Source organism: Capra hircus, chromosome 1, assembly GCF_001704415.2.
Source record: "Capra hircus breed San Clemente chromosome 1, ASM170441v1, whole genome shotgun sequence".
Lineage (NCBI taxonomy): Eukaryota > Metazoa > Chordata > Mammalia > Artiodactyla > Bovidae > Capra > Capra hircus.
In genome coordinates this window covers 22,881,479-22,907,144 of record NC_030808.1, presented here as the reverse complement: position 1 = coordinate 22,907,144, position 25,666 = coordinate 22,881,479, and the positions used below count along the sequence as shown (strand labels likewise).

General features: G+C 36.3%; 1 pseudogene; it reads left to right on the top strand.

Annotated features, from left to right (window-relative positions):
* Positions 1,410–24,348, top strand: LOC102182910 (annotated as a pseudogene).

Genomic DNA, 25,666 nt, shown 5'->3' with positions numbered 1-25,666 from the left:
CAAAGAGGGAATTGGAGCTGGATCCAGCATTGAAGCTGGATTTCTGGACTCCCAGAGACCAGTGTTTACCCTGAGCTACATTGATATATTTCTATTTTGTACATCTACTGGAGTTGAGAAGATGGGTGTATGTAGCCCATGGAATTGCATGTAGAGATACTCATGAGCCTCTGCACTTCCACAAACAGCGGTCAGGAACATATTGATAACTGAGGCCAAAATTGTTTAAACATCAGTGGTGCTTCCCACGCAAAGAAACAGAAGCTAATTCAGTGGAAAGCCTTCCGCCTCTAAACTGAAACAAATTCCATTTATGTAATACTTTCATCTTATGAGAATTCCCAGTCTCTGGGAAAAGGGAGTCAGAATAATAAAGCCAAGCTGGTCATTAGGTTTGTATATGCTGCTCAGCCCATGATGTTTCACTTGTAAAAGTGAAATGGGGTTTTACTTGTAAAAGTGAGGTGTGTTTTGCGAATGAAAACCAGGCATTCCACTGCGGTGATAAAAATGTCAAACTTAGACCTGCTAGGGTGAAAGATGAAAAGAAAAACAAATCAATGAGTCTCAACAAGGAAATGTTTAAAGTGAAAAACCTCTAAAAAGCTTAAATTTCCAATTTCTAAATAATTATAATTTTCTACATAATTATCTGAGTAACTTGCATGTGCATGAATTTCTTTCATATTACAACGATGGTACAATTTTCAGAAATAAAAAATAGGTACCAGGATCTTTCTGGGTAATTGAACTATAGTTTTATTATAAATAAGTCAAGTAAACATGTTTTCTTTTAGATAATTTTTAATAATAGCATCATTCTCTTAATACATTTTTACTAATTACCTATAGATTATATCTGGATTATCCCAGGTGGTGCTGGGGTAGAGAATCTGCCTGCCACTGCAGTAGACACAGGAGATATGGGTTTGATCCCTGTGTTGGGAAGATCCCCTGGAGGAGAAAATGGCAACTCACTCCAGTATTCTTGCCTGAAAAGTCCCTTGGACAGAGGGGCTTGGTGGGCTACAGTCCATGGGGTCACAGAATTGGACACTAATTAGAATGAGCATGAGGTGCCAATCTAAGTAGAAAAATAACTTCCCCTGGCAAGATAAGGACCCTAGGCCTGGGCTAAGACCCTGGCAACGGTCCAGGAGACCAACTCAGTTACAGAAGATTATTAGTCTAAGAGATGATTATTTCTGTCACTGCAGAGACACTTTGAGACTTACCTAGGTAAAGGAGAAGGAGCCATTCAAATGGTAGGAACATCGTGTGTGACAACTTAGCTTGAAAAGAACTTGGCTTAATTAAGGTTTTAAAAGGTGGCCAGTGGAGCTGAAACCTTGAGAGTTTGGGAGAAAGGGGCATACTATTGTCCTGGAGAGAAAGGAAGAAGTTAGATCATGACGGATCCTGTGAGTCTGGCTGAAGAATGTATATTATGGCCGTGTACATTCTAAATATTTGATATAAATTAGTAACATAAAACATTTAAAATTACTTAACACGTTGGACTAACCTAATAAGTTATTTGAAAAATTCTCATTTTTTTTTTTTTTTGGAAGAGAAAGTAGTGGAAAGGGGACAAGAATGGAAGAAAAGAGGCCAAATAGACTGCGATGTGATACTGACTTGAAGAAAGTGTTATTCACTCAGTCATGTCTGACTCTCTGTGATCTTATGGGGTAGGGCCTGCCTAGCTCCTCTATCCATGGAATTCTCGAGGCAAGAATACTGGAATGGGTAGTTAGTTGTTCCCTTCTCCAGGGGATCTTCCCAACCTTAGGATCGAATCTGCAGGCAAATTCTTTACCATCTGAGCCACCAGGAGAGCCGTGACTTGACAAAGGGTGGTGGTAAAATATATATAAAAAAATATGTTCAGTTGAAACATAGTTTGGAGGACAAATCGACAGCATTTACTGATTGGAGTAAGAGACATTTTGAAGATGACTCCTAAGCTTTAGACTTTGGAGAAAGCATGGTTGAAGATAAGATGAAATCGGATCTATATTTTAAGGCAGGACAAGAAAAAAGTTAAACATAAAATTCTGTGTGTGTGTGTGTTTGGGCCTCCTCCATCTCAAATATGCAGTGTGCTTTTGCATTACACAGTAACCAGAGCTCCTCAAAGATGGGAGTGCTGGCTCAACCGTAAAGATCAATTTCTCTTTTTTCTAATGCTAGCAATGTGCCTTCTTAAAAGAATGGTCATGGTGACTTGCTGATGGCTTTGGGTGTGCTTACTATGTATTCTAGGTGAACTTTATGCAAAATATCAGTATGTCATTCTATGTGAGCTTTTGTTTCAAAATAAAGGTATATGGCTGTGCTTTCAAATTTTCACAGGTGGAGCAGTTCTCAGAGCTTTCTGAGAATCTACCTCTGGGGTTATAATCCTCAGTTTGGCTCAAATAAAATTCACTTTTATTTGTTCTTTGTTGTTGTTGTTTAGTTGCCCAGTCACATCCAACTCTTTTGTGACCCCATGGATTGGGAATATCCAGGCAAGAATACTGGAGTGGGTTTGCCATTTCCTTTCTCCAGGTGATTTTCCCAACTCAGGCATTGAACTCACATATCCTGCCTATATCTCCTGCATTGCAGGCTGATTATTTACCGCTGAGCCCCTGGGGAATGTGATCATTAATGGAATTTTTGTTGACAAGTATCATTTGCTTAGAAATAAAAGAGTTAAGGATGAAAATATTTTGAAGAAAAATCAGATGAATATGTTACATTGAATGTCTCTTTGAAAAATTCAAGTACAAAAGTCAAGCAGGGAGTTGTTTATATGAATTGGAAACTCAGAAAAGTAGTTTGGGTGAAAATTGAACATTTGGGCATCATCAGCCTACAGATGGATTTAAAGCCTTTGGAATGATGGGGGTCATTTGGGTGAAGAGTGAAAAAGGAAATAAGACCCTAGTGAGATCAGCTGAATATAAACATATTCCTATTTTGTGTGAATGTTATTGAAGGTGTTCAAGACCCTTTCAAATCTGAGTAGAACTCTGCAGATTGATGGGCATTGTAGTAATCTTGGGACGAGTGGAATTTTTTCTTTGAATAACAAATAAAGGTTTATCCAAATAAATTGCATACAATGAAAGAAAAAAATCTTTTGGTAAAATACATCCAGTAATTTCAGTGTTTTTGTTTCATTGAGAACTATAATAGTGCCCTGACTTGACCAAATCGTTGTCAGCCCTGTACTGAGAAAATGTTTGAGAATAACAATTACATTAAAATCCATTTAATTCTCCATTTTGCTAAATAGAAAGCCTTTTAAAGTCTACAGTTCTGGTGTTTGGCAGTTTCATAATTTCTTATTGCTCCATCCCTCATGCCAGCCTCCTGATCAATTTAAATGCTGATATACAAACCAGTCTAGAAACTTAAACAGTGTTCAAATTAGTCCCAGTAACAGATTCAGTCAACTGCAGAACTGGTTTGGGTGCAACTTGTTCTGTATAAAGGTTAGAAAGTGGGGATATTGAGCACTCTCCTCTGTGTTCATGAGTCTTTAGATTTTTGGAGGATAAAAAGATAATTTCATAAGAAATGAATCATATGGCACATCACTGGTATTCATTATCTTATCAGAATTTTTTTACCCATTACAAGTTTTACCAATGTTAAAAACTAAGATTTTGACAATTCATTGCAGCAAATCACAGACAAAAATTTGCTTTCACATATGTTACTATGAAGATTTATCAAGAAATATCTAAATAACCTCAAGAAAAGTTAGTGGAAAAAGAAACATATTTTGAAAACCTAATTAGTACACCAAGGGCATTTCTTTTCCTTCTTCATTTTTATTATCATAAAATATCTAAAACAAAACCATGCACAGTTAACTCACTATACTAAATCAATAACATATCATCTTTCAGTTTTCTGCCTTACCCTCCTCCCTTTCTGGCTTAAACTATTCTGTACATTGCCTTCTATTCAGAGAAAGAGTAAAACACTGGACTTTTTGTTTGCTTGTTTTGTGCAGAGAGGTGACTGTTGATTGAGCTACATGTGGCCAACATTTGTTAGAAAAAGAACTGGAGGATTAGTTGGCCAGCCACCTGCGGCATATATGGTATCACTTTTATGAACTGACCATCTACCAATTTCTAGAACTGTGAAAATTCATATGAGAAGATCAGCTAAGAAGAGCAAAGTGTAGATAGGTGGTCCTTGTAGGGCTCTATCTTTAAGAGATCAAGCAGAGTAAATCGAGAGAGGCAGGAAGCATATCAATAAAAGAGTAGACAGACACTGAGATAAGAAAGAGTATGTGGCCTCAAGAAAAGAGAAGTTGCCTAGATGCCTTCCTTGGCTAACTTCCAGGTGCCAGTTTTATGAGGTCTGTCAGTGCTTTCCACCTGAGGGTTCTATATTTCCATGCTGACAACAGCACACAGTACCACCCTAACATTTTACTTGAGGTAATTTGAGTTTGTTTTTTTTTTAAACAGAAAATATAATAAATCAAAGAACAGAAAAACGATTATGATAGACTATGACTGTACCTATGACTTAAAAACTCATGGGTAAACAACTACAAGGATATACTTTGATATGACTCAAGTAAATTTTTATGGTGGCAGGTTAGGGAATATGTTTTATTTATGTTTTGGTCTTTTCACTGTTCCACATAGTTTTTCTCATAACATTCAAATTAACAGGTAGTATTATCTGCCACAGATTTGGCATGGGTATGGTAGACATTTGAATCAGGTAGATATGAGTATGTAGTGGAAAAATTATCTAGTTCTTACATGGACAGCTGTATGTTGTAACTGCCACTAACTTGTATTATAAAGATTAGCTGGTGAGGTAAAAAAGGAATTCCTCACTCATACTTTTGAAGATCCATCAGTGTGGGTGGGTTGAGAATAAGAGGGGATTATTGCTGTGTAGTTGCTAAGTTGTGTCCAACTCTTTTGCAACCACGTGGACTGTACAGGAGTACAGACACCACGGAGCCACCAGGCTCCTCTGTCCATGGGATTTTCCAGGCAAGAATACTGGAGTGGGTTGCCATTTTCTTCTCCAAGGGAATCTTCCCAATCCAGAGGTTGAAATTGCATCTCTTGCACTGGGACGTGGATTCTTTACCACTGAGCCACTGGGGAAGGCCATAAGGAGGGATAAATCAACACAAATACCAGTTTATGGTGTCAGTGAACACTACACAGGGCTGTCTAGTCAGTCTAGATGCTAATCATGATTTTAATACTCTTTAGCAAACTCCTAGCCACCTCAGTGATTGTCGTGGAATAGATGTTTCAGACAACCAGCTCAGGATCAAATACACTCTTATGAAGTGAGGGATATATATAAACAAGATGCTACATTAAGAGAAAAAGGACTAAGTTTAAAGAAATTGTAAAATTGAGTTAAATACCAAAAATGTCATTGCTATATAGCATAAACAGAACACAGCTGTTGTGATTGCAATGAATTCTTTAAAACTATTTTGTCAACCAGTATTGTAAGAATAATCCCAACTTCATAATTGGTATCATTTATGTTTAATAGACATGTGCATTTATAAATAAAAGGTCAGTGTGATGGAGTTAATTGTCATGTGTTGGCTCCAGCAAAATGTTAGTTTAACTGTCCTTACTTTCAATACCTCTTAAATCCTTCAGGTCACACCTTCTCTGACTTGGAGGAACAACAGCAACCCAGTACTACTTTAATTTTCTGCCTTAAAGTTGAGACACATGAAATCCTTAGGCATTTTAAATGATTTTCAATTTCAAATATAATTTATATTTAACCCTGCAGCTTCAAGAGTTACATGCAATTAGAGGCTACATGGATATTTTAGATGTAATAATAAATGTACAAACCAAGGTCAGAGGAGGTCATATAAAAAATGACCCTTCTCTGATATAGATGTTCACATTAAACTGGAAAGTTGTGACACATTCATGACTTAGTGAACTTAGATTTTTGTTCTGAAAAATATATCTACTTTTAAAATGAGAGTATAAAGTCATCTGTGTCTTTTGTATCTAGAATTTCTACCTCTACCTTCCTTCTTTTTCCAGATGGATATCATATGCCTTGTAATATCACGTGATGAGAGGGACACAAAATCACTTTTGTGATATTCTTGCTAAATGCAGTACCTCAGTTCAATCATGAGGAAATTTCAGAGGAGCCCAGACTTAGATAAGTGAAGAATATTGAAAAAAAAAAAATTGGCCAGTACTCTCAAAAATGACAAGGTTATAAAAGATAAACACTGAAAAAAAATCAAAGAGAAAGATTGTGCAACTACTGGAGACTAAGAAGACATGAGGGCTTCTCAAGTTCCACTAGTGGTGAAGAACCTTCCTGCCAATGCAGGAGATGAAAGAGACATGGGTTTGAATCCTGGATCAGGAAGATCTCCTGGAGTAGGAAATGGCAACCCACTCCAGTATTCTTGCCCGGAAAATTCCATGGACAGAGGAGCCTGGCAGGCTACCGTTCATAGGGCCACAGAGGGTCAGACATGACTGAGTGACTGAGCATGAACACACACGAGACATGAGGCCTAACTGCAATGTGACGTCCTAGATTGGATCCTGGGTCAGAAAACGAACATTAGCAGGAGAATTGGCAGGATTTAAATTAGATCTCTAGGTTTGCTAATAGTATTGCATTGTTGTTAATTGTAGGTAATTAGAGCAAATAGACAAAAGTAGATGGGGGAGTAAAAGAACAGTGAGTACTATCTTTTGCCAAATTTTTTAAGTATAAAATTATTTTTTAAAAAGATTAAAAAAATTACAGGTTCTGAATCCAAAGGATCCAGATCTTCATTTCATGTTTGTGAAAAATAAAACTATGCTGATAATTCCTACAATCTTGGCATTGCAGAAAATTTCACTAGTGAAACAATACTTTGTTATCCTTCTGGAACTTCCAAATTGAAGTTAAAATATTTTCTCCATGTCATTAGGGCGCTATTTAACATTTTATTCATGCCTTTATTTTTTAAACCAAACAAATCATAAATATCATAAAAATCTGATATTCTAAAATTTATAAACAGCAAAATATAATCATCACATTTTAAAACAAACATTTTCTGATTTGGGACCTTAAAATCTATAAAATTGTTATTCCATACTTGTTTTAAAGATGGTTTAATGTGTGAGGTTTTTTTTTACTTTCTTTTATCTCATGCCATACACAGGTCAGTTTCTAGGAGTATGACAAATATGGCAACTGAGGCAGCAATTTATGTTGGCTGTGAATGAAATTGTCATTGTACTCAATAAGCTTTCTCAAAGCAAAGTTTCTAGGACACAAAAACTTTTCAATGGCTGGATTGTAATCCCAGATATGTGTTAGAGAAAAGTTTTACACTACTGAATATTAAACTCCTGAAAATAGAAATTGACATGGAAATATTGGCAACATTTGATATATTTTTATATAGACAATAGTTCTGTAATAAAATATTTTTAGGAGAGATGAGATTGTATTTTTATGATAGAGACATATGTAATGATAGCTGATGTCTGGAAGGTATTAGATTGTGGTTCTTATAATCACTATAATTGTAACAGTTCATGGTAGCTCAACTGCACAACTATTCTTCATTTGTCCCTAAACTAATTTGTTCTACATATGAATATATAACCCTCATCAATTGAAAGTGCCATTTCTTGGCTACGTGGCTCATTAAAGCAAATACATAATGTATGAGTTCAACAATCCAAACTTAGAGGGGAGAAAGGCTTTTTAGCCAAGTTTTAAATCATTGCTACAAAGCTGACTTCTGAAATTTAATCAAAGTCAAAGCACGATCACAATGACAATCAGTCAATTGCAGTGTTATTCATACATTTTGTTTTGACCAAAGGTATTTCATTCACAGTTTTGACTCTAGTGCTCATCATTAAAACAACAGACATCAGCAAATTATATACATAACACTATGAAGCTTTCTGTAGGGTATTGCTTTTCCGAAAGACAAACAATCAAACTCTAAAAAGTGCTGAAGTTATTGGATCTAGTTTATTTACGGAAAACAACTCAGTATCTAAGATGACAAGATGAGTAACAAATTTGCTGTGATAGAAAGTCATAAACAATAAGTGGAACAATTTCCTATTTTAAATTATTATTTTGGGGGGTTATAATATATATGGAATATGAAGAAATCAGTGAGAATTGAGAAAGAATTATACTTCATGGTTAGGTTAATACTATGACATTCTTGACTACTGAACATTTTCTATATTAATAACTATCATTTTACATTTCACTTCCCATTCACTTTCTCAAACAGTTCAGTGTATAGGCTTAAAAAGAGTATCCTTATTCTAACACAATGTTTATATCCTGAAACACTTAAAAAATATATTTGTCCAGGATCACTCTTGATGTAGCTTAGAATAGAAAGGATAACAGATTTTTCAAGGAGATGAGTTCATCTTTATCTATGCATCCTCTTTCTGTGAACATCTGAGAGTAGATGGAATTCAGTATTTGAGGAACTTGGAAGATTGTTTTAGGAATATGCCTGAGTTTCATTTTATGATGAAAATGAAATGTTAATCTTTCCATGTCTTCTTCAAAGTATGACATCTAAGTACTGACTTAATTGAAAGTTTGGCAAGTTTTGTTTAGGTAGTTCTCTTAAATAAGAAATCTTAATGTGAAAGTTTTCTTTTGAATCGACATCTTTCGTGTGTATACTTTTGTGCGATAATCAGAAATAAGTTGCTTTTTTTTGGCCAGAAGATTTTTTGTAGTTCAAGTGAAGAGGAAAAAAAAATATAGCAACAGCATGGGATGATTGGAGGCATTACATAATACACCAGGGATTACAGTTGCAACATAGACTTTATGCTTTCAGGGATGTGTGGGTGTCTTAAATATATGTGTAGAAATATAGGAGATAGGATCTTTTCCTTTTGTGCTAATACAATATTTTTTCATCTTGGGCAATTTCTCATTGTATAGAACTTAATGTTCATTTTAAATTACATTTTAAATTACTATGACTATGATGAGCTATTTGTTAGATATATTAAATGTATAAAATATTTTTCAGGTTTTTATTTTTTCCTTATGATAAAATTTTATATTCCTTTTTATGTCTTCTGGCAGCATACAGATTCCAAAGCAAGACTACTACTATACCTCATATTTTTTACATGCTTTACATTTTTTATTTGTATTCCATGTTTAGAAGTCCTGAGAAAAAGTTGAAAAAACAATTTGGTATTGAGAGTCGTTACAACCCTATAAACCACTTAAAAATTTTGCATGCCGATTCTCAGTGGGGATCTTGGCATTTATATGTAGCTTAAAATATGTGTTTAACATCCTTGTAAATAGAGTATTAGGCTAATAAAATTTTGGAAAATATTGCTGATGACACTGACAAAATAATCAGTTTAAATGTTCTGGTATATGTGCATGTGTGTGCATATGTGTGCTTTATAAAGCATATAAATATATGGCGGTATAATATTTTTAAATGTAATACAAATATTTAACTAAATTATGTAAGTTAATAAAATAATAAAAAAAAAATTTATGTGTTTTCTTGGGTGGGAAAAAGGCACATGTTTGACCTGCAGCAAATGTGTGTTAAACTGAAATCAAATGAAAACTTTTAGTTTTCATTATTTTACTTTCTAAGTAAAGTACAAATTAAACTGAGAACATGACACAGATTTTTAAATATAAAAATGCAAATTGATTTTAGTTCATTTCAGTATTCTAAAATGTTACCTTTAATGGGTTTAAAATTAAAGTTTTCTTTCTTAAAAAAAAACACCTTTGAACTATGAATAAATCAGTGAAATTTAATTTTAAATATCATTCAAACTTTAACTAAAAAATAAAGTGGCAGGAAAACTAGAAATCCCTGAGCTCTGTTAGACAGTAACAGGAAGGTTTCCTCCTCTCAGTTCATTTATACAGTCCTTGCCCTTGGTTTTATTCATTCACCCATGAAGCTACTACCTTTTTTTGCCAGGTCCTTTTCTCAGTACTGTGAATACAGCAGAGAAAAAGATTAAAGTCCCCAAACTCATAGAGCTTACATTCTAGTGTGTGTGTGGTGGGGAGACTATAAACTTGATAATTAAGCAAAATATAAGATGTTAGTAATTTTAAAAAAGCAAACAGGTGAGGCAGATAGGAAATTTTTGAGAGCAAAGGTGATGATTTTGCAAATGGCAGTCAGTTAAAGACTTCAAAGCTCCATTTGAGGAAAGGTTTGAGGGAAGAGGGGGTGAGCCATAAACACAGAAAAGGAGAAGTATTTCATGCAGGAATACTCCCTGAGATGGGAGCAAGTCTGACACGTTTAAAGAACAGCAAATGGGGGGAGGTAAAGAAAGTGAGAGGAAGATGAATAAGAGATGATATCAGAAAGCCAAGGAGAATGGAAGGACAACACTTACTGAGGGTTTCAGCTTTTACTCTGAGTGAAATCTGAAGTCCCTGCAGTGTTTGGAAGAGTGCCTCATCTCTTTAGTTATGTGTTTTGGAGTTATCTATTTTAAAGGACCCTGGGGGCAATGGTGGAAGTGTGGAAAATCACTGGGAAGCTATGGTAAGGACTGAGGAGAGAGATTACTGTGGCTTAGACCACATTAATAGTGGTGGATGTTATGAGAAGCGATTGCATTCTGGATATATGCTGAAGAGAGTGTCAAAAGCATTTGCTGACAGAACAGGTTATTGTTCATAAAAGGAACAGAGAAGGACTCCAAGGTTTCTGGCCTGAGAACTTGGAAGAATGGAGTTTCTCCTTACTAAGATGGGGACAAGGCAGAAATCAGTAGCTCGGTTTTGAATATTTTATATTTGAGATGACTATGGGACATCCATGTCAGATACTGAACCACTGTTAACAATTCAGAGGTGTAACTGAGAAAGAAATCTGACCTCTTAGGCATAAATCATCAGAATATTGAATGGATATAAGGCAAGTAGTCCAGATGAATTCTCTAAGGAGGTGAGAGATTGAAAGATAGGAGGCCCAAGGACTCCCCTGGGACACTATTAGGAGTTGGAAAGGAGACTAGCAAAAGAGACTGAGAGAGAGTGGCTGATCGAGAGGAAGAAAACCAGAAGAGGTGCCTGGGAAGTCTAGTGAAGAAAGTCTGATTTGGTTGTTGAGATCCCTGAGAAAATGAAAAGGATAAATTCAGACAACAGGTTGCTGCTCAGTCGCTAAGTCAGGTCCAACTCTTTGCAACTCCAGGGACTGTAGCTTGCCATGCTCCTCTGTCCTCCACTAATCCCCAGAGTTTGCTAAAGATCCACAGAGGGGCAATTGAATGACTCATCAGGAGTAACTACCTCAAATAATCGTTGAGGGCAACTCAACTCAAAGAAACACTCTTGTAATCTCTTCCCTAGCTCATTTCACTTAAAACCAAAGGAGATGAATCATTTTTCAAATATTTAAAGCCCAGCAGCATATAAAGGAAAAAGTAATACTTTTTATACTAAAAAACCAAAATTATTCTAAGAAAATTTATTGTTACCCAGCCTCCAATTAGATTAGACATTTGCTGAACTTAAGAAATTACTGAGAATGCAGCAGTATTGATGGGAGCATTTCTGGACTCTGGGTTGGTGTTTCTAATTTTTGAAGAATTTTTCTAACATCATGCAGAAAAGCACTTAATAGATAAGTCAAGTATTTGTCATTTCATTCAAGTGAATATGACTTTAATATATTCACAGGAATAGCAGTATCAAATACATCTCCATGATGTTGACAGATTATTCCTGCTCCCCCAAAGAAGCAACCTTTAGCCCAAAAAAGTTTCCCAAATAAATTCTTCCAAATTTCTAAGAACATTTTAAGATAATCCCTATACAATACAAATTATGCTAAACTATACTTAGTTTTCTTCTGATTTTCCTAACAACATTCAATGAACACATTTGTACATAAATCATTGACATCTCTGATTATTTTCTAATAGTAATTCCTAGAATTCGAGTTATAAACAAAGTCTTAAATATTTTTTTAAGTTTCTTTGCATATTGCCAAGTTGCTGTGTGGGAGGGAAATACCATTTTATATAAACAGTGCCTAAGAATGCTTTTATTCATCAAAGGCTTTTTAACTTTGCCAATAAACAAAGAGTACAGCTTATTTTTTAAAATAAACATTTCTCCAAAAGTATATAGAAATATGAAAACAGATCTATTAAAAATTATAGCAATTCTCTCTGGGTTAAGAAATTGCATGAATTTTTATTTTCCTTTTGCTTTTGAATCTTCTGAGGAAACAAACTCATTATATACTTCAACCTCTCCCTACACAACCACTACATGTCTCCCACCACCACCCCCGTATGGTTTTTCAAGTTAGGTTTGCTATTTATGTTATTGAATGACCATACACTTACTACCTTGAGGTAGTTTGTTTATCATCGAATTTTGTCTTCTATCATTTGTATGTCCATTATCATCAAATTCTCTTATTTTCCACTTTACACTGTCTGGTTTCCTTTCAAAGATTCTCTCCCATCTAAGCCTTGAGTCCCTTTCTAACACAGTGATTCTCTTTATTTTAATTTTGGACTATTAAATAAAATCTTAACTAGTCTTTATGACTGATCTTTTTCTTGCATAATCTATTACTATTTTGGACTAGTTTTCCAAACAATGCTTTGATCACCTCATTAAAACTCTTAAAAACCCATAATAAGTCACTATTACTGAATTCCCACTCAGGCTTAAACTGGCTTTTTACCTAGACAGACAAAAAAAAAAAAAAGACTTGCTTTTTTGCAGTAATTTTTCCTAACAGAAGCCTATTTGTGGTCTTATGAAATCACATAATCAGTAATTAATGTATTACCATTAAATATTTGCCTATTTATTTAAGATTTTTTTCATATTTATACTCTATCTGCCCATATAAAATAAAATGCTAAAAAGCAGCATTTTTATATTTTCATAGAACCTAACTCTTTACCATAAACATAATGCAAATAATCATTAGTTTAGTAAAGTATCATTTTATTTGAAGACAGATAATTTTGTTACAGAAGTTAAAAATGTTGAGTTTTTTTTTTCATTTTATTGTATTAAAGTTAACATATAACATTAGTCCAAGGAGCACAATACAATATTTCATATACATATATATAAAGAAGTAATTACCATAATAAGTTTAGTTAACACAATCACCTTGTATAGTTTCTTTTTTTTCTTGCAATGAGAAGTTTTATAAGAGATTTTCTATTGTGTTACATTTCCAGAAGCTGGAAGTATAAGATAATTGTTAAGAACATGAAAAGTGTAGTGCCATGCAAAGGTATCTGTCTACTTCAAAAATCCACCTCTAAAAGTCAAGTTTCACATTTTTGCCTCTGTGCATCAGTTCTTACTGAATTTGACCCAGATTGACATAGATATTTTGTCTCTCAAATTTATCTCACTGAATTTTGTTGACCTTTTGTAAGATTTTCTTAATACCAGCTCCTAATCATTTTTCTTTACTTTGCTTCTACTTTACAAACAATACCTCTAGTTCTTCCCCCTCCTTTAAGCCAATCTGCTGTCTTTAGGCTTTTTCTTTACTTTCTCAACACATAACAAAAACTGAGCATTTGTATAAAATGTCTCAATTTCCACATCATCTACATTTCTAAAGTCACACTTTTATACATTACCTATTTACAACCCAATCTCTTTTCGCATGTCAATTTCAGAAAGTTAGACTTCATTTGTTGTGTGTACCTTACTCTTCTATTTCAAGAAGGTAAACATAATTGATCAAGTTGCAATATGTGTTTATGTATGTTTTTTAAAAAATTATATATAATGCGCTGGTTTGTTTACTTAGCAGAAGATATTGGGCTTACTGGAAAAGTAAATGTGCAGATACTAATAATAAGAAAAAAAATTTCTTATCCAATCAGTTCAGTTCAGTTCAGTCACTCAGTTGTGTCCGACTCTCTGCAACCCCATGAATCGCAGCACGCCAGGCCTCCCTGTCCATCACCCACTCCTGGAGTTCACTCAGACTCACGTTCATCAAGTCCGTGATGCCATCCAGCCATCTCATCCTCTGTCGTCCCTTTCTCCTCCTGCCCCCAATCCCTCCCAGCATCAGAGTCTTTTCCAATGAGTCAGCTCTTTGCATGAGGTGGCCAAAGTACAGGAGTTTCAGCTTTAGCATCATTCTTTCCAAGGAAATCCCAGGGCTCGTCTCCTTCAGAATAGACTGGTTGGATCTCCTTGCAGTCCAAGGGACTCTCAAGAGTCTTCTCCAACACCACAGCTCAAAAGCATCCATTCTTCGGCGCTCAGCTTTCTTCACAATCCAACTCTCACATCCATACATGACCACAGGAAAAACCATATCCTTGACTAGACGGACCTTAGTTGGCAAAGTAATGTCTCTACTTTTGAATATACTATCTAGGTTGGTCATAACTTTTCTTCCAATAGCAAGGCATATTTTCCCTGTGATAGGCAGAATAACTGCTCCCTGAAGATGTCCATGCCCAAGTCCCCAGAACTTGTGAATGTGTTAGTTTACGTGGCAAAGGAGAATTAAGGTTGCAGAAGAAATTGAGGTTGCCAGTCAGCTGATTTTTCAATAGCAAGATTATCCTAGATGATCCAGGTGGGCCCAGTGCAATCTCAATGGTATTTATAAGAGGAAGGAAAGCAGAAGTGAGAGTGAGAGATGTTAACAGTGGTAGAATGGTCAGAAAGATGCAACGCTAATTGCATTGAAGACAAAGAGGACCATAAGCCGAGGAACGTGCGTGACCTCTGAAAACTACAAAAGGCAAGAGAACACATCTTCCACTGGAGCCTCTAAAAAGAAATGGTGCCCTGTTAACACCTTGAATTTAGCTCATGAACCTTGTGTCAGACTTCTGACCAATAGAACTAAAATATATAAAATTTGTGGAGTTTTTAAAGTTACTAGGTTTATAATAAATTTTTATAGCCACAATAAAAAACTAATATATAACATCCTTCCAATTCCTGTCCAAAGTATTTTGACATATTAGACAGTCTTTCCAAAATTCTTAGCAAATGTCTAAAGGAAACGTCTCTGCCCCCAATTACTCAGTTGGACATGAATTTATTCAGAAAACTTTTTTGGGCTAAAGGTTTTTTCTTTGGGGGAGCAGGGATCATCTATCAACATTATGGAGATGTATTTGATACTGCTATTCCTGTGAATATATTAAAGTCATATTCACTTGAATGAAATGACAAATACTTGACTTATCTATTAAGTGCTGTTCTGCATGATGTTAGAAAAATTCTTCAAAAATTAGAAACACCAACCCAGAGTCCAGAAATGCTCCCATCAATACTACTGCATTCTCAGTAATTTCTTAAGTTCAGCAAATGTCTAATCTAATTGGAGGCTGGTAACAATAAATTTTCTTAGAATAATTTTGGTTTTTTAGTATAAAAAGAATTACTTTTTCCTTTATATGCTGCTGGGCTTTAAATATTTGAAAAATGATTCATCTCCTTTGGTTTTAAGTGAAATGAGCTAGGGAAGAGATTACAAGAGTGTTTCTTTGAGTTGAGTCGCCCTTAATGATTATTTGAGGTAGTTACTCCTGATGAGTTATTCAATTGGCCCTCTGTGGATCTTTAGCTCAATTCACACTGTCGATAATTTCAAACTAACCAAATTTGCTGTATTATCAATTATTGAATTTAGTCCTATCTCTAAAGAAACTACCCAGATTCTCTCTTTGCTTACTACCATGTGTCGACAATCCATCATTAAGACTAGAATGTACACATCCACTTCGGGGAAGTGAATTATAAAACAAAACAGTGAAGCTATTAGTGACAGTAGACTTCCATAAATACTTCAAATGCATTATCCTGATGACTTTTCTGAAGGAAAATCGAGCAAATGTATAAATCTCCAAAAGACCCAGAGAGATGTGTAGATGACTAGGGCGCCTTGTTTTCAGTGGAAAGTTTCTAAGAAGACATTTCCATAATTAGCTTCTGGAATCAGTTCTCTCTGATTCTTCATACACTGCCAAAATGTTATTATCTTTTTATGCTAATGTCTCTGTTTAGGCATCTCCATGCTGAACAAGAAACTAAAATTTTAATGTAACTAGAGGAAATTCAAAACAGGAGTCCAAGAAATAGAGACAAATTGGACTATGAACTTCATATAGTTTAGACAGTCATACTTCTGTGAGACAGCAACTTTAGGACTCTGGAAAGAGGAAAATAATTTGAATCAAACTGAAAAAGCATGAAATTCTCAGATATGAGTTAAAATTAATGTCACCAGATTTAATTGGGATAGAAATACTGTCCCACAACCAGTTGGTAGCATGGCTATTTTTATAACAATCACAACAGAAGAAGGCGTGCACAACCATTTAAGACAGACACGCTGCTGTCTGTCTTACGGGCCTCCACTGGCCCATCTCTGAAGGAAAGTTTGATCTTTTCTTTATCCAGAGGAATATAGGCTTTCTGTAATCTGTTTTATCCCTATGAATCTAGTGAACATAGTTGTTGTTGTTGTTTAGTTGCTAGCTCGTGTCTGATTCTTTTGCGACCTCATGGACTATAGCCCACCAAGCTCCTCTGTCCATGGGATTTCCGAGACCATCAATAATACTACAGTGAGTTGCCGTTTCCTTATCCAGGGAATCTTTCTGACCCAGGGATCAAACCCTGGTCTCCTGCATTGCAGATGGATTCTTTACTGCTGAGCCACCAGGAAAGCCCAAACATAGTTGTTACTCATTCAATATTTTTTGAATAAATGAACAAATTTACAGATGGTCCTCAACATGTGATGGCTTAACTTAAAATTTTTTGACTTTACCATGGTGCAAAAGTAATATGCATACAGTAAAAACTATACTTTAAATTTTGGTCTTTTCCTTGGCTGGTGATTTGCGAAACGATTCTTTCTTGTGATGCAGGCCAGTGACAGGGAGGTGCAATTACCAGTTTACCCTTGATCAACAGGTTAAACAGTTCACACACTTAAAGCCATTCTGTACCCATAGAGCCATTCTATTTTTCACTTTCAGTATGATATTCAATAAATTACATGGGATATTGAACACTTTATTAAAGTATAGACTTTGTGTTAGATGGTTTTGCTCAACTTAGCTTAATGTAAGTATTCTGAGCACATTTAAGGTAGGCTAGACTAACATACCCCTGGGATTTCTTTGGAAGGAATGATGCTAAAGCTGAAACTCCAGTACTTTGGCCACCTCATGCGAAGAGTTGACTCATTGGAAAAGACTCTGATGCTGGGAGGGATTGGGGGCAGGAGGAGAAGGGGATGACAGAGGATGAGATGGCTGGATGGCATCACTGACTCAATGGACGTGAGTCTGAGTGAACTCCAGGAGTTGGTGATGGACAGGGAGGCCTAGTATGCTACGATTCATGGGTCACAAAGAGTCGGACACAACTGAGCGACTGAACTGAACTGAACTGAGACTAACATACATTGCTTGGTAGTTTAGGTGTATTAAATCCATTTTCCACTTAAGTTATTTTCAACAAAAGTGGTTTACCAGATGAAACTCCATCATAACTCAACGAAGATCCATACTATAATCTGGTGATACATGTTTCAGTCAAGAGAACTTTGAAATTTCAGTTAGTTCTCTTTCCTAGGTGGCTCTATTTCATAGGATTTGACTTGTTCTGGCTCATGTGGCACTCAAGTATCCCTTGTTAATCTGCCTTCCCTTTGCTGCATCATAGGCTTAAGAGTACATCTGAATGCGAGGAGGGTATTATGAATATGAAAACCATATTCTACTGTTTTCAGTGAATTATAGTTACTTTTTGACATCCCTTGGTGGCTCAGTGATAAAAAAAATTCACCTGCAGTACAGGGGCCACAAGAGAGGTACTTTTGATCCTTGGGTTGAGAAGATCCCCTGGAGGAGGGCATGGCAACCCACTCCAGTATACTTGCCTGGAGAATCCCATGGACAGAGGAGCCTGGTGGGCTACATAGGATTGCAAAGAGTTGGACACGACAGAGTCACTGAGCATGCATGCTTGATATTGAAGATATTTAATATTCTGATATTTTAGCAGGATTGTATTTAATGAATATTTTTATTTTTACTCAAATTCAAATGTAAAATTTGAAGAAATCCTGTCCAAAGCTACAACATCCATGATAGGCTATTTATAGGCAAATATATACATACATACATATATATATAGTAACCCACGGACAAATCAGAACCTGTAAGGCCATCATAGTCATTTTTATATTTATCCACCAGTGTTTACTGAAGTTTGGAAGAGGAGAAGTGAGCCAGACTTTTTTTTAAAGTGTGAGTCACTACATTTTGCATTTTACATGTATAAACTCATTTCATTAATTTAATACTTCATGTTCTTGTACAGTCACTAAGTCGTGTCTGACTCTTTGCAACCACATGGACTACAGCCTGCCAGGGTTCCTCATCTTTCATTATCTCCCAGAGTTTGTTCAAACTCATGTCCATTGAGTAGACGATGCCATCCAATGCTTCTAGGTATGATTTATTCCCGGGCTTCCCAGATGGTACAGTGTTAAAGAATCAGATGCAGGAGATGTGGGTTCAATCCCTGGGTCAGGGAGACCCTTTGGATGAAGAAATGGCAACCCTCTCCAGTATTCTTGCCTGGAAAATTCCAAGGACATAGGAGCTTGGCAAGCTACAGACTATGGGGTAACAAAGAGTCGAACACAACTGAGCACACACAAATGAATGAGTTATTCATTTTACAGGTGAAGAAATGAGAGTGAGTATCATAGGAGACACAACTGTCAGGTGGCTGAATTGGGATCTCCATTTATGGCACTTTAAATCCAAAGTCCTTGAATATAAGTACAGTGATGCTTCAGTGATTCACTCAGTTTGTACAAAAGGTAGGTCCATGTGCTCTGAGAAAATACTAAAATGAATTACATGTGTATTCTGTATTAGGTAGTTTTAGTTTGCAAAAATGAAAATATAGGTACATAAAAAGCTACAATACATACAACCTCAAACTCCAATACTTTGTCCACCTGATGTGAAGAATTGACTCACTGGAAAAGACTCTGGGAACGATGCTGGGAAAGATTGAAGGCGGGAGGGGAAGGGTAAACAGAGGATGAGATAGTTGGATGGCATCACTGACTCAATGGACATGAGTTTCAGCAAGCATTGGGAGTTGATGATGGGCAGGGAAGGCTGGCGAACTGCAGTCCATGGGGTAACAAAGAGTCAGACATGCCTGAGCAACTGAACTGAACTGAAACAACTACAATACATAATAGAACGTTAAGGGACGGAAATAGATATGTCAATTGTAGTTTATATGATAAAATATTGTTTAGGTGAAATTATAACTTGAAGGTCTGCATACCTTTGTTCACATTCTTACATGTTTTATCCATTAGATGTAGAAAAAGAAGATGGAATCTAAGTGACAGTAATAAATGGCTTTCCAAAGCCAAATACAATCATGACATAAAATTCTAATTGTCTCATTTGTGGTTTCTGAACAGTGTGTTAAGAAGGTCATACAAACTCCTGTTCACATTTTGTTTTTGTTTTTGTTTTTTTTTTCATGTAGTTGTGTTTCTTTTCTCATCTTTTACACTTGAACTTGGAGAAGCACAGGAGGAAGGGTCAGGCTGCCAGAAGTCCCTTCAGTGTGTTTTAGAAGCACAACTGCTTAGTCTCAAGCTGTTGGCACAGTCATAGACAGGACACAATGCTTCTGCAATTAATCTTTCTGATATACCAATGAGACTTTGCAGAACAGAAAGATTTCCACTAGTTACTTGCTCTTTTCACTCATTCCTGGCCAGTTAGCTGGGCAAATAAGCCATAAGAACTTGGACTGAAAGCCAAAAAGGAGCTAGAGCTGTTAGCATTTACCTCTTCTCAGTACAATCATTTCCTCCAGGTAACTGAGTTTGGACAGATCCTACTCGATGAAATAAGGTCTATATATTATTACTTATGATAATATATATATGTATTATTCACACTGTACCCATATGTCATTTTGGATATACTATATTTCTAGTTATTCTATATGTCTGTTTAGATGCATGTATACCATCCTAAAGGAGACCAGTCCTGGGTGTTCATTGGAAGGACTGATGCTGAGGCTGAAACTCCAGTACTTTGGCCACCTCATACGGAGAGCTGACTCATTGGAAAAGACCCTGATGCTGGGAGGGGTTGGGGGCAGGAGGAGAAGGGGACGACAGAGGATGAGATGGCTGGATGGCATCACTGACTCGATGCACTTGAGTTTGGGTGAACTCCGGGTGTTGGTGATGGACAGGGAGGCCTGGCGTGCTGTGATTCATGGGGTTGCAAAGAATCGGACATGACTGAGCGACTGAACTGAACTGATACCTTTCTAAAGCAAACCATTGCAAAATTTAAACAAAGAGATTGACTTTCCAAAGTAGATCATTAGGAAGGAACTTTATCATCTATTTTTAGAAAGGACAATAATGGTGTTCAGAAGCTAAATGGCAAGGAGCCATTCCCTCTGGGCCTCCAGCAATTATTCATATTTTTGTTAGCTCTGAGGGAGTTCAGCTTTGTCTTTTCTATCATATAAGCCTTTTTATACCTGGATGAAGATATAAATTCTGGAGGCACCAGTAAGAATGGAGCCTGTATACTCTGACCTTTACTTGCCAGAAGCAAGTGTGCAACAGCCAGAAAAAGAAATAAATGTAAACATTTCCACTGTTGCTGCATTCTTCAGTAAACAAAGCTTTATTTTATTGAGTTATCTTTACAGGGCTTAAAAATCTATTCCTGATCATGAGAAGATTGAGAACATGGTGCTTTTGCACTCTGTCAGGAAAACTGGAAAGCCTAGCCTCAGTGACTAAATAAGACAGTAGTATCTCAATGTTGAGCATTGTACAAACGCTCTGTGTAGAGCAGGGAGGCGTTTACAGTGAGTCTTGGGGCTCTGGAAGGCTCCTGGCTCGAAAGCCTGTCCATTGAGAACAGGGGCATGGAAAAAGTAATGAGAAATGAACCCAAGCTTCTGCCCCTCAAGCTCAGTGTGATGTTGAGACAAATGGTACCTCCTGTTCCCAATAGGCGGGGGTGGATAAAATAGGTCTTCACTTCTCATTGCAAGGGAGATGGGAGGTCTTCCTGACCCACTATTTTCCTTCCTGAAATATGGCAATTCCTTTCACAAAATCATACATCCTTCTCACTCGTCTCATGCTTCAAGAACAAAGGTGGGAGTGTCTTTCTGTTGAATGCTTTGGACTGGGTTTCAGCTTTACTGCTTTTGCCCAGATGGTGCCTAAAGCTATGATTAGTATTTCCTCTGTGTTCTTAAAGCATTGAGTCAGAAGAGTGGATTTTGAACTAAGTGCAGGACTATGTCTTATTCTACTTTATACTTCCCAGTTTCCACCACAGTACCTTGCACATTTTACTTTTGTAGTAAATAATTTTGTTTCTGATTCCATTTTACATGTGTTTATATCTGGAGAAGGAAATGGCAACCCACTTCAGTATTCTTGCCTGGAGAATCCCAGGGACAAGGGAGCCTGGTGGGCTGCTGTCTATGGGGTTGCACAGAGTCGGACACAACTGAGGTGACTTGGCAGCATATCTATTCATAGAAAAGTATTTTGGACTTTGTAGGAAGTATTCTGCTTTGTAGGAAACCATGATATTTTATGAGTCTTCTACTGTATACATAGTCAACATCTCAACACATTTTAAGACACAAACTTTGGATAATTACTCCAGCTCATAGAGTTCCAGAAAGTCAAATGTGATTCTGGCTTCTTTCAGAACCACAGAAGCAACATGAGAGTCTTGTGATTGAGTTGTTATTGTTCATTGAAGTATCTTAAGTGCCAAAAATCGTTCTTGGAATATAAAAAGTATTCAATGCTTTTAAAATTATCATTATGAATATTTGCAGTTGTACATAGCAAAACTTGGGTACAATGGATATTTCTCATTTACTTTTTTTCCATTTATTTTTTATAATTAAACAATTCACAGGAGAAATTCTTGATGGGTCAAATACATATCCAACTGTACTACAACCTAAATCATAGAACGTAGAAGACGTATAGTCAAGTGATGACATCAATCAATTTATTATGGATCAATTTTCAGCCAAGCACCCCCCTAAACCTATCTAATGTTTTGGCAAGATACTTGAAAGGACTCACTAAAAATTTATTAGTGTAGCTTGAAATAGTTTTTTTTTTTAAATTCTCTGGCTTAACAAAGAGAATACTGTTTGCCCTGTGAATATATAGATTTTATAGTTTAACGTAGTAATAGTTATGCTTGCCAAGAATCACAGTTTTAAATGAGCCTTTATTAAAACCATTGCTGTGTTTAAGCTTTCATTTTATGTACTGCATTTTTATTTAAAACTTATTTGATTTAAATTTCTCTAACTTTTATAATCAAAGCTTGAGTACTGCTTTGGAAATATATTTTATATCACTTCACACCTTCTTTGCAATGAATCTAGTAGTTTCAGTTAATTGATACTGATTTTGAACATAGCAATATGCAAACTTTACAAACAGAATTCACATTAGTATTAAATATCATAATTCTTTCATATGTAATGTATGTAAGTCAAGATAGAACTTTGAAAGACTAAGCATTTCAGACACTGATTCAAACTTCAAAATTACTAGCTTAGTGCAGTAGCCAGAGAACCAAATGGACAATTTTGTAACTTACTATATATTATGAATTTAAGGATTGCTTAAGGTTTATAGAAAGAACCGAACAGCAAAATTTTAAACTGAGAACAGGAAAGGTGAACTTTAAACTCCAATTCTGTGCACAAGAGAAGCTAGTTATTTATATGGGCCAAAAATATAAAAAGGGCTAACCCTATATTTCCTTTCTAGATGAAATCTGTTATACATGATGCCAGCATATTTATTAGTAATATTACTTTAAACTAGCTTCTTTTGAGATGTCAAAAGTGATGACATCATTCTGTTTGTGAATAAGTTAGACGAAGTGAGTTTTGGTTCCTTTAAGTGTCATTTTCTAACCAACATGTTATTTCTTTTCTTTTAAACTTTGTTGAAGTATAACTGATAAAACATCACACACATTTAATGTTTATGCCATGAAATGTTTTCCACACCCATATACCTGTGATATCATTACAATCAAGCTATTAAACATACCCATTATCTCCAAAAATGTCCTTATGTTTTGGGGTGAGTGTGTGTGTGTGTGTGTGTGTGTATGTGTGTTTAGGTCTTGTGGTAAGGACACAATATGAGATCTAGCTTCTTAATATATTTTAAAGTGCACAATACCATATTGCTAACTACAGGTACCATGTTTTATAGCCAAGATTTGGAAATAACCCTTATATCCATCAACATATGAGTGGATAAAGAAAATGTGGTACAGATATAGATATTATAGCCTTGAAAAGAAAATTCTTCCATTTGCAACAACCTGGATGAGATAAGGATATTATGCTAAGTGAAGTAGGCCAGTCACAGAAGGATGAAAACTGCATGTGTGTGCACGTGCTTCGTCACTCAGTCATGTCCCACTCTGCATCCCCATGGACTGTAGCCCACCGGGCTTCTCTGTCCAAGGGATTATCCCTGCAACAATACTGGTGTGGGTTGCCATTTCCTGCTCCAGGGGATCATCTTGATCCAGGGATCGAACCTGCATCTCCTGCGTCTCTTGAATTGGCAGGTGGATTCTTTACCACTGGCACCACTTGGGAAGCTCATGGAATAATTCATGATTCCTAGACACCATATTAAAAAGTAGAGGAGTGTGGAAAAATAGGCCGCCATCTGCATGCTGTGGGGCTCAGGGGCCAGGATGGAGGGTGTGTGGCGAGACCTGAGAATCCATCTGTTAGCCTGACCCGTGGGATGCGTTGCGAAGTGGCCTAGTGCCACCTCAGTTTTCTCCCAACCTCAGGCCCAGGCCCCGAGAGGCCAAGATTAAGGCTCGAGACCTTTGCGGCAAGAAGGAGCTGCTGAAACAGCTGGAAGACCTAAAGGTGGAGCTGTCCCAGCTGTGCGTGGCTGAAGTGACAGGCGGCGTGGCTTCCAAACTCTCCAAGATCTGAGTGGTTCATAAATCCATTGCCCGCGTACTGACCGTCATTAACCAGACTCAGAAAGAGAACCTCAGGAAATTCTATAAGAGCAAGAAGTACAAGCCCCTGGATCTGTGGCCCAAGAAAACAGGTGCCATGTGCCGGTGGCTCAACAAGCATGAAGAGAACCTGAAGACCAAGAAGCAGCAGCGGAAGGAGCAGCTGTACCCACTCCAGAAGTACGCCGTTAAGGCTTGAGCATCCAGCTGTCAATAAAACAGACAGACCACCGGGTAAATAAATAAATAAATCAATAGCAGAGACATTACTTTGCTGACAAAGGTCCGTCTAGTCAAGGCTATGGTTTCTCCAGTAGTCATGTATGGATATGAGAGTTGGACTGTAAAGAAAGCTGAGCACAGAAGAATTGATGCTTTTGAACTGAGGTGTTGGAGAAGACTCTTGAAAGTCCTTTGGACTGCAAAGAGATCAAACCAGTCAATCCTAAAGGAAATCAGTCCTGAATATTCATTGAAAGTACTAATGCTGAAGCTGAAACTCCAATATTTTGGCCATCTGATGCGAAGAGCTGACACTTTGGAAAAGACCTTGATGCTGGGAAAGATTGAAGGCGAGAGGAGAAGGGGATGACAAAGGATGAGATGGTTGGATGTCATCACTGACTCAATGGACATGAGTTGGGAGTTGGTGATGGACGAGAGGCCTGGCGTGCTGCAATCCATGGGGTTGCAAAGAGTCAGACAAGACTGAGTGACTGAACTGAACTGAACTAACATTTAGAAAAGATAACTGCTCAGGCAGTAAACTTTGTCAGTACATTATAACAAAATAAATGCATATATTTGACGTTTCAATAAGGCATATCATGGAATTATCGGAAATTTTCAGAGTTCAGGTTCTATTTTTGAAAGCTGCTATAACATTGCAAAGTAAGCAGCCATAGGCTAAAAATATAAATTAAATGTAAAGATAGTTGATCTGTGCAAACTGGATTACAATATGCAATTTTTGGTGAATCAATTATTAAGAATAAAGACAATATTTTTCCTTGTAGTTAAATATATAGTGATAGAATGCATAAGCAAGTGCTTTAAATTATTTACAAATCTTAAAGTCATGTTTGTTTTTTTGCATATAAGCTAAAGGAAATTTCAGAGAAAATATAGAAAGGCTATTATATAAATTTACTTTTAAAATTAAATTCAGGCTAATATGAAATTGATGTGTATAAAAAGATAAATCTTTTTAGGAACAGTTTTCCTTGAGAATCACAGCTCCATATGAACTAAAACTTGGAAATAATTTATAAAAAATATGTTCCAATATTGTCCATTTATAAAATATTCTTAATAGCTTTAGCTGTGTCATCATAATGACACTTCTAACTTTAAAAACATCCAAATTGTTTGTTGTGAAACATCTGCCTAGCATAAATGACATCATTAATTACAAATGTTAATTGAAAATGAAATTGTTTAAATATAAATTTTGATGACTTAGTACATAAATTTATAGAAAATGAGCCAGGAATATCTTATGATGAATTACTATCATA